The following is a 12,144-nucleotide window of genomic DNA, read 5'->3' on the forward strand; positions in this document are numbered from 1 at the left end:
TAAATGACATTTTAATCTTATTTATAATTTAATATATTTTATTATTATTTATATTAAATATAAATTTATTTTCCTATTCATATATATAATATTTAAATTTGTAATGGTTATTTAATATATAAAAATATAGTTGATATATTTCAATTGAATTTTACAAATAATCAATATTAGTAGTTTAAAATATTCAAATTTTGTATTTCATACATCAAAATATTAATAATAAGTAATGATAAATTATTTTTATATTATATTGAAATATTGTAATATTAATGAATTTAAACATTGTTTAAATGAGTTTTTTTTCTTTTTTTTACTCCATCGAATCTAAAATGAATATTTTATTTCTCAAAAGTCCTTTTAACGACAATACTAAACACTTAAATATTAAACCAAATTTTAAAAAGTATTTTTCAAAAGCAATGCTACATTAGCTCTTAGTAAGATGGGAATAAATTGAAAATATGAAAATTTGAAAAGGTAGAAAAACAGAAAAATGAAAAATATAATTCTCTCCACAAGTGTGCTTGATAAAAAATTATAAAATTGAAAGAAAAACTATCCGTACACGTGTGATATAATTTCCAATAATTATTAAATGGGTAAAATGTAAAATGGCTAAAAAAGCTAAAAAATTCAAATTCTTTTACTTTTTTAATTATATTTTATGTTAAAATATTTTTAAAATTATATTTAAATATTTGTTTGTCTTGGAAATATTAAAACAATTGATAAAAATCAAATTGAGAATGAATGGAAGGGCAAGATAAGATAAATATAATGAACATCTATAAAAGTGATAGTAATTTTAAGGATTACACATGTATAATAGAGTACATGGATGGTGGGACAAAACGTGTTTATTATGAATTGATGATGAATTTGACAATATCTACTTCCGTGTTATTCTATTATTATCTCTAATTTACAGTTTATAAATTATAAAATAAAACAAGATGATAATTTAAGTCATAAGTATTGTTTTTATTGAATTGTTTTTAGACGTTATTCTTAATTAAAGTAGGGATCATTTCAAGATTATTGTTTTAGTGAATTTTGGATTTAGATAATATTAATACGAATGGTTGACCATCGATGATTAAATCGAATTTGCCTGATTTAAATTATCAAATTAGGTTTTTTTTATTTAAAGTCAATTAATAGGACTTTATTACGATACATAATATGTATATATCAAACATTGATATTGTAGACAAATATTGAATGATTGCTTTTAATAATTGGGTAAATTACATAATTAGTTGTTAAATTATGGATAAATTTTTATTTTTGTCACTTAATTAAAAATAGTTACAATTTAGTCATTAAACTATTCAAAAGTTTTCATATAAGTTATTGGGCTCTTAAAATCAATGTGACATGGTTTTCTCTGTTTACATTGTTTGTACTAATCAAAAGCTCTCTTTCCCCTCCTCTTTTATAGTTCATTTTTTTATGAAACAACTTCGGATATCATGAATCTGCGACCAAAATTCAAACAATTTTTTTCTCTGACCTCTGACATTGACCACCAAATCAACTTGAATCTAATGCATGTCCTACTTGTTGATGGGTACTAATCCATCGTACTAGTTGTTGAATCGATCACCTAGAGCTCGTGGTGGATCTATTTAAAAAAAAAAAACTTAATAGCCCAGTAACTTAAATAATTTTTTTTGAATAATTCAACAACTAGATTGTATTTTTTTAATTAAATGATCAAAACAAAAACTTATTCATAGTTTAGTGACTAATAGTGTAGTTTCACCTTAATATTTTCAGCCAACAAGGTGATTGATTGGGTTGATAAGAAGGATAAGATTGTGGCCATCCCTCCTAACAATGTCCTCTTTAAGGTTCGAACCACATTCTCCTATTGAAAGTAGAATGTGCCTTAATATTGCACCCAACACTTGTTGGTTATGTAATACCCCATACCCGTACTCGAGACCGGTATAGGATATGAGGCATTACCGAAATTTTCAAAATAATTTCAACTAATTTATATCATTTAGCATTCATTTTCATGTTTCATGTAACATCCTTTTTATATTATAATTCTCGTATCATATCAAATATTCTATCCGTTGAATCATTGGAGTTCTGATGGATTTTTCAACAGTACACTCAAAGCGTACATTTCCATATTCCATCAATTCATATTCAGAAATAACCCTTAGGACGTTTAATCATCAAGCACTCTCTCGAGTCACATCTCATGTAACTATAGTGATTCAAGATTACCTTTTCAGGTCAAATCCTATCCACCTTAGGTTACCATAATGAATCATATATCATGTAACTGTAGTGAATCAGGATTACCTTTTCAGGTCAAATCCTATCCACCTTAAGTTACCATAATGAATCATATATCATGTAACTGTAGCGAATCAGGATTACCTTTTCAGGTCAAATCCTATCCACCTTAAGTTACCATACTGAATCAGGAATAAATCCTATTCACTTTAAATTACCATAGTGAATCAGGAACGAATCCTATCCACTTTGAGGTATTATAGTGAATCAGGAACGAATCCTATCCACTTTATATTCTCGAGAAGGCTTTTTTCAGATTAACCGTTGCAGGAACTCTTTCATTTGGGAAATCACCTATATCCATCCGGAACCTAATATTCAAACAGATTTTATCCCTTCAAGTAGTTTCAGAACATGTATTATTTCTTTCATTTCAACATCCATACATTTCATATATTCAATTCAAACATCATATAAAATACAATATAATATTTAAATTAACATATTTATATGCTCATTCAAGTTATACAAACCTACCTGACTAAATTGCAGAAATATTAAGATTTAAGGGCATTTTGGTAATTTATCATTTTCCTAATTTTCACCCGATCTTAAATTAATAATTTCATTCAATTTATTAATTTAGATAACAAAACAAATCATTCCCTCCAATTTGGCCATTTTGACATTTTTACAAAATTGCCCCCTAAAGTTTTACTTTTATTCAATTTAGTCCTTGAGCCTAAAACATGCAAATTAACTATACTAGCTGAATATTCATATATATTTTCCTCCCTCTCCTCTCCATTCCACATCCTTAATGTATATAACACACTTGTAAGTAACATTATCTAAAATTTTTATTATTTACTTTTACGAATATTCAAGTTGTCCATCTGTGTCATAGTCACTAAATTATTTATATCTGGAGCTATAGAACTCCAAATTAATTTCCTCTAATTTAATCTAAAAATAAACTCATATATATCTTCTTACAATAAAATTTTCAGAATTTTTGGTTTAGCAAATAAGTACAGTTTATTCTTTAAAGTTACTCCTGTTTTGCTGTCTGATAGTCCTGACCCTTCTTCACTAAAAATTAATTATCTCCTCGTACAGAATTCTAATGATGTTCCCGTTTATTTATCTTGAAAATAAACTCATTCAAGATTCTAAAAATATAAATTTAATCCCATAATTATTTTTTTCTAATTTTTGATGATTTTCCAAAGTCAGAACAAGGGAATTTGATCATTCTGACCTTGTCTCACAAAATTTATTATATCTTACGATTTACAATTCTATTGCTTACATAATTTCTTCTATAAGAAACTAGACTCAATAAGCTTTAATTTCATATTTTATTCACCCTATAATTCGATTTCTAAAATTTTTTCTGATTTTTCAAAGTTAAACTACTGCTTTAGTGCAAGATATTAATTACCATGTTTATAACACCCTTATTTTCTTTTTCTACACTATTTCTCATCACTTTCTCTTATTTTCTCTTCACTAACATATTAAGAACATAGGACCATATGTAAGGAAACTCTACATTAACATTAATCCCATACTTTTTCAATAATATCAAACTTAAAAATATATTGAAACCATGATGTTCTTACCTTGTTCTATTGATTTCAATCTTCATCTTGATTTTCTCTCTCCTTCAGCTTCCATTTCTTGAATCCAACTTGTTATTCTAACTTCCCATAGTCTCCTTAACATTTTTATCTATTGGTAGCTATGGAAATTGTTTTGATTTTCGGGTGAAAATGGTGAATTTTTTATAGAAGGACCAAATTGTAAAGAAAGCAAAACTTTCTTTCTTTTTCTCTTTCTCTCACGTTAGTGTATGGGAAAAATGTACATCCTCCTCTTTCTTTCCTTATATATATATATATATATATTAAATAAAATAATAAAATATCATTTAAAATCAATTTAAAGTATTAATAAACTAATATTTATTTAATTTATCTAAAATATCTCTAACATCATCATTGTCTTTAGATTTCTCTCTCCTTCTAATTACCATATTACCCTTGATGATCTTTTAAAATTCCATCGTTGAGTTATCATTTAATTTGGTAAAATTACAATTTAGTGCCTCATATTTTTTCACTTATTCAATTTGGTCCTAATTCATGCATTTTCCTTAATTTCTAGATCATTCCACTCTTCAAATATTTGCACTATTGGTCCTTAAACTTTTTCATATTTACATTTTAACCCCACAAGTATTGAGTATTTACTCTTGTATAACAAAACTTTTCACACTTTTACAATTTAGTCATTTCCTGAATCAGGATATCATAATTTACTTCCCAATGTTGTCATAACTCAAAATTTCCCTTTTTATCACTTATTTCCTTATTTTTCTATATCAAGGATAATATCTTACTATAGAAATTTTCAGGGTATTACAAGTTACATAATAGACATTTTAACACTTAAACAAGACTTTTCTTAATCAACCATCCATAGATCTTGTAAGAATTAAATATTGTTGAATGTTGAATGCTTTTAAACTTTAAATGAGTATATTCACTATAATAAAAAAATATATCAAAATTATACATGAATTTTGATTTTATGCAATTTATATATAAATTTTTATTTAATCAAATTCTCACAAATTATTAATACAATTATTGATATTGCACCATTTATATTTGTACATTGCATACACAAATAATTTTATGTGTATGACTGAATCAAAATCAAAATTTTATATTTATGATTGCACCAAATCAAAATTTATGTATCAAATTATACATTAAATCATAGCTCATGTATAATTTTAAGATTTAATTCTTAAAAATAGTACTCTGTTAATAAAATGTTCATGCAGTGATAAATGTTTAAAAAAAGTTATATTTTCATTTTGTCGGTATCAATGTACCTATTCATGGGTCGGGTTATCTATCCAGGCTTGAAGATCTGTCCGAAATTTAGGAGGGTTTAGGTAAAAACATTAGGCTCAAAAAATGAGTTTGGGTAAAAAAATTAGGCCTGTTTAAAATATAGGTTGGGTACAAACTTGAACATTCAAGGCTCGAGCCCAGCCCGGCCTAATCCGTTTTAAATCTATAATACTTTATATATTATGTAATTTAAAACACATTAAAAATATAAACTTATACAAAATATACAATACTACTCTAATGTAAACATTAAAATAATGTTAAGATAACTATATAAAAAATTCAATAAATAAAAAATATATAAAATTATTAAATATTAATATAATATAATATAAATATTTTTAAAAATACAAATGATATGGGTGGGACTAAACTAAACTTGAGTTAGTATTTTGTAAAAATAGACAAGTTTGAGTAAAATTTTAAACTCATATTTCAAGCTGAACTTGACTTAAATAAATATAAAATATATTAGATGTCATGTTTAGGTATATATTGATATCATGTTTAACTCCTACTTGGACTTTGACTCTACCAAAGAACACTTCTAGATACTAATAAAAGATGAGATATTCTAAAAAAATCCCGTGAAGTTTTCCTAGAGCCGTTGGATACCAGAAAGGAGCAAATAATAATAATAATAATAATAATAATAAGGCAAAAACAACAGCGTCACATCGTTGATCGAATAAGAATTTGGAAGAAAATAAAGGACAACCGGCAAAGCAAAGGCTTTATATATAGAGATGCTTGCTGAGCTTTTCTCTGTCCCTTGTGTGGATACGACTTTTAGAGGTTCATAATTACCAAACTGTCTTTTTAATTTGTAAGTGTGGACAAATGCAAGAAAGAAGAAATTAGCGGATAGAAAGCGATCCTGCTACTACTCCTTCCATATAATTTCATAATGATTTTAAAACTCTAAAGGTTGTTTCGGTAAGTTGAAAAATTATTATAATTTAGTAAAATGAGATATTATGGAGAGAGGAAAATTGAAGTAAATTTTGAAAAATAAGTGTGATGGTAGATAGTGATGATGGAAAAGAAAGTTGAGAATTTTAGAATGCTAAGTTTGTCAATAATTCAAAAAGTCTCCTAAATGAATATTTGGATATTTTATTTATAGTCTTACCAAATTAGTTATACTAGAAGAATGATTACGAAACAAGTCATATAGTTTTATAGGACGTGGAAGAGATATAGGTTAATTCACAATAATGTGTTATGAAGTGAATAAAATCATGCTCATGTTACTTGTAGTGTGTAATAGGAGAAAAATTATAAATATAATGATAGTTTTGTAGAAATTACACTCATGTAACTCTTTTTTTTTTTTTTTAGGGGAATGCTATTTGCAAACTTAAATGCAAGTGCGATGAGAGGAAGAGAAAAGGAACACTTGTACTCCAAAGAAAATTAAGTAAAATTCTTAATAGTATTTGTATTTGAGTCTCCAAACTATACTTTATAATAGGGGTGTTCAATCGGTTAACTGACCCGAACTACCAATAACTGAATTAATCGACCCTTTTAAACCTTTAATCATTAACCGAACTGAAATTTTTTCAAAAAAATTAGCCGAACCGAACTTTTTCGGTTAATCCTATTGGTTAACTAAATTAATTGAAATTTATATTTTTTTATTTTTGGTTAAAACAAGTATAAAACATATCAAAAATTAACCGACTTAGCTAGAGGTGTTCATGGGCAGGGCCAGGCCGGGTTCGGGTTGGGCTCAACTAAAAAATCATGCCCATTTATTGGGCAGGCAGATAGGACCTAAAAAATAAGCCTAAAATTTTGCCCAATCCTAACCCGAATAAAAATAATAAAACTTGGCCCGCCTTATTAATTTTTATATAATTTTAAATATATATAATACATCAAAATACTAAAACATCAAAATAAATATTTCCCAACAAATTGAAAATAAATTTTAAAAATATGTAGACTTAAATAACACTAAGATATATGTAACTTAACAAGCAAATGCCTCAAAATAATAAAAAATTAACAAATGCCTTTAAAATAATAACAAAATTAACAATAAAATAAGTTTTATACAATATCCAAACAATAACAACAAAATAATAACAACATAATAGTAAAATAGTAGCAAAATAGGGGAAAACTATAAGAAAATAACATCAAAAAAAAAATGCAGATTTTTTTTTCCTTTAGTGAATTCAGGCCGGGCCGAGGTGGGCCCGGGTTAAAAATACCTTACTTGAGGCCCGGCCCATTTTTTAAGCGGGCCTTATTTTTTTGTCCAAGCTCATTTTTCAGGCATATATTTTTTCCTAAACCCTCACATATTTCAGGCGAGTCTTCGGGCCAGGCCGGGTAGGCCGGCCCATGAACACCTCTAGACTTAATCGACCGATTAATTTATATTTCCAAAAATTTAACCGAACCGACCAAATACTTATATATTATAATATTATTTATTAAATTCGGTTAATTTAGTTAACCACTAATTTCGAATCAAATTAACCGTTAACCGAACTTTCAAAAAATTATTAACTGAACCCCGACCAAATTAATTCGGTTAACCGACCGATTAACCGAATTCGATCAATTAACTGAATTAATTCGATTTTACCCGAAATTTGCACACCCCTACTTTTCAAGATATCCAACACTAAGACAAACCTAAGAATATTGCTAATTTCTTAAGCTTAGCTCCACAATTTTCTCAATATAAAGTGATTTTATAAAGAACTGACTCTACTATTGACAGTAGTGTTAATAATAAAATACGAGAATCTACAAAACCAAATCCTTAGCTCCTTCCATGCATGTTTAGTTTCATTACTCACTTTGTTTACATTTTATTTGCTTTCATAACCTTTTCAATAAAAAGATATGAATCAAACTGTGACTTAGCCACAAATACATTATTTATTTTATTATGTACGAAACTGTATTTTTTTCATGAATCTGAGTCGAAGTTTATTAAAATGGATATATTATTTTTCTCATGAATCTGAATCGAAGTTTATTAAAATGGATATATTATCAAAATAAAATTGAAAGTTATACCTAAGATTCTAATAATACCAAAATTATATATGTCATGGCAAGTGCAATGTAATGCAATAATCAAGAGTGGGGCAAAGGAGATTTGTGTGGTTTTGTCAGATATGTAAACCAGGGTCTCGTGGGTCCATATATCTTTTTCTCGTTTCGTGCTCTTTGACAGAACAAAAAGGTTGCTATGAAAAGGCCTTTGATTGGGGGGGGGGGGGGGGTAACGTACGTATCGATGCTGCACGCGGCACACTGTTGTTAACCTTTTACCCTTTTGATGGCCATGGAAGTTAAAGACAAATTTCTTTTGACTAAATTTCTACTAATTTGAATCAAATAATATCCTTGCTCAATTTATCTCAAAACCCATCATCATCAACCAGAATGTGTGACTAAAAGAATCTAATAGTTGTGGCCCAAACTTGTTAGGTAAATGTTGGAGTGATTAGTCGGTTTGGACATGACAAAGCTTTTGAGTTTTGCCTGCCTGTTTCCTCCTATTTATGAATTATTTCACAGCCACCGACATCGGCACTAAACATATCTCGTTGGTTTTTATCGTTACCACGATGTTAAACTGGTTCATAGATGTCGCAGAGGTTGAAGTAGTAAGGGGAAGTAATGGCGATAGGATTTATTAATGGAACTGATTGAGTTGGGAAAAAGCCAAAATGTAATATTCCATTTCATCCAAGTGTAGGGGTTTAACAGCATGCAAAGTATAGAGTTACCAGCACAATCAAGAAACACCTTAAATTGACATTGATGTTGCTATATATTTTCTTTTTTCAAAAATATATAAAACTCATGATTGTAGGGACTAGGGACACTTCAACTCTTCAAATCATTACTATTTTCTTTTTCTTGATATTTTTGATACTTAGACTAATAAAATTTGAAATACAGATATATTAAAATTTTAAATTGATAAGTTTTATATATCATTAATAAATAATAACACGACTCTCCATCATTAAATAATAAAATAATAGATAACTTATAAATAAATATTAATCATTTTATTTAAGCATAATTAAATAATGATTCGTTATAAATAAATGTTAAAAATCTTAAATTTTAAACTTAAAATCCTAAACTTAAAACTCAATATGTTAAACTCACAATTTATTAATATTTATTTATAATAATTACAAATAATATTTAATTAATCCATATTTTTTTTCATTTATTGACGAGGTTTTTTTTATACATAAAATTCTAACTTAAAATTTTATTTAACACGTATCAAACTTTTCATTATTAAAATCAATTAATAAATCATATTACAATTATTTACCATCAACGTATAACTTCATATAATCGCAACCTTTTGGCAGTGGAGGGAGTTGTATTGTGGACAGCCACACAAAGCAACGGACGATAAATTCTGGAATCATAACTAGAAATCTTTTTCTTTTTTTTTTAATAAAGGAGTATCATGAATTCATACGTACTTCACGCATTTCAATATTATTGGAACAAAACATAATACAAAGTTGACTATTAGAAGGCCCATGCCGACTAGCTTTATATACAACTTAAATTGACCCTTACCTGTGGGCGGACATTTCCACTGAAAATAGGGTGCCGCTGGTTTTGGAACGAGCTGACATGTAATCTGACTTACTTGCTGTAGAATTTTTTTATCCAATTCGTACTTAAATTTTTATTCGGTTATTATATTCGCACCAACACAATTAATTTATATTGATACATTTGATAAAACTGTTATGCGAAAAAATAAACTTAAAATATATAAATTAATAAAAATATATATTTTCATATCAAGAATAAATTTAGGCAAATGGTTGTCCAAATAATCTAAATTTGGATACCTATTTATCTAGATTTATTTGAAATGTATATTTTATAAATTTACATATTTTTTTTGTTTTTTCGCAAAATATCAAATTATTTTATTATTATTTTGGAATTAATATATATTATAAAAATTATAAAAATTTACGTCAAGAATAAACCTAGATTGATGGTTGTCTAAATTTAAATACATTTGGACAACTATTTATCCAAATTCATTGTAGATGTTTTTTAGTTCTTTTATACATATACATTTATAAATTTATAAATTTTAGTTTTTATATATTTATATATTTTTATAATAAATAAATATCTATCAATATCAATATAAGTTTAATATATTTTAGGACTCTAATAATCATTAAAAATAGTTTTATATCATATATATATTTCTTAATTTTATATTTATAAATATAAATTTTAGAGAAGCATTATAATTTATTACTATTGATCAATAAAATTCATATATTCGCTATTGCTCTCTTATGTCTCTTTCTTTTATTCTCTTTATTCTTTTATTTCACAACAAATTATCAACTCAATAATTATTTTTTTTTTTTTGTACATTTACCTTCTCTCATCGAACCAATGCCCTACAAAACAACCTCTGTCATTATTTTCTTACCACTCGCCTAAACTACAAACTTTATTATTATATGCGAAGAATTATATAAAACCATTTAACTTAGATTTAAGAAGAAAATCCCATAACGCAACCAACGTTCGTGTAACGACTCAAAGTTTACGGGTATCAAAAAATTAAATTTTTGGGTCATTATTTTTGCAAAATAAATTCGTAAATATTTATTAGCAATATTTACAAAGCTAGTAGTGTAGTTAATTAGATTTTGGTTAAGTGAATTAGCTTGAATTAAAACTAATTTAGTGAAAGGATTAGATTGAATAAAAGGGTAAAAGTTGAATTGATGAATAAAGAAAAGTCAAAGGACTAAATTAGTAAATAAACCATGAGTGCCAAGTGTGTGGTAATAGTGAAATAAATGTGGAGTACGTATAAAACATATATTGATAATTATTAGTATTTACTTATATGATAAGTAAATAATATTATATTATAATTATATTAATATTATAATATATTAAGTAAATAAAGAAAATAAAAGAAACAAATTTAAAGAAAGATCAAAGAATGAAAACGAAATAGGAAGGGAAGAAAGGGAAAGAAAAAGAAAAGGGGAATTTAGGTTTAAGGATTTAAAGCTTTAGTGGTAAGTCAATTTAGTTCATTTTCTTGTAATTTTTATGTTTTTGAAATTATAGAACAAAGCCCTACTTGAATTATGTTGAAATTTAAAAAAATTTAGTGATTTTTTAGATGTTGATTAAGTTAAACAATTGAATGAATTATGAGATAAAATGATAGAAATTCAAGTTAGAAGTGGGAGAATGATTGAATTGTAAAAAGTGATACAAATTTTATATTTGAGGGACTAAATTGAAAGAAATTTAGAATCGATGTTTTATATTGAATATGAAAAGCTGAAACTTGTTTAAAGTAGGTATTAAATGAAAATATGAGATTTATTTTGTAACGGCCTAATTTTCAGTGGTGTCGGAAATGGTGATTTAAGATCACTAAATTCGACAAATAAGATTGAACAAGATAGTAATTTAATATTTATGAGTCAAGTAAGAATTTAGAAGAATTTGTGAAATGGTGAAATTAGTGAATTAAAAGAATTTATTAGGTCAACGGGTCAAAAATGAGGTATCGAGACCTCAAAGTTGAAAATCGAGCTATAAATATTTTTATAAATATTTATGGAGTGTCATTGAGTTAGTATTAAAGTTTAGTTAGAAAATTTTAACGCTTGGATGGCTAATTAATTAAAAAGGACTAAATTGAAAATAGCACAAAATTTGTTGAATTGTGAGTAAATAGCTTAAGTATTTAAAAAGATGGATTTAAAGAGCAATTAGACCCAAAGGTTAATGGCTGGACGGTTTGGGTATGAAATAAGCAAGAAAACAATGTGAACAAGGGGCAAAATTGGAAATAGATAAAAGTTAATAGTTAAATAATGATGTAATTGAAAAATCTAGACATTTCTTCATATTTTCTCAGCCAAAACGCCATAGAAGGTCTGGAGAAAGC

Source organism: Gossypium arboreum, chromosome 11, assembly GCF_025698485.1.
Source record: "Gossypium arboreum isolate Shixiya-1 chromosome 11, ASM2569848v2, whole genome shotgun sequence".
Lineage (NCBI taxonomy): Eukaryota > Viridiplantae > Streptophyta > Magnoliopsida > Malvales > Malvaceae > Gossypium > Gossypium arboreum.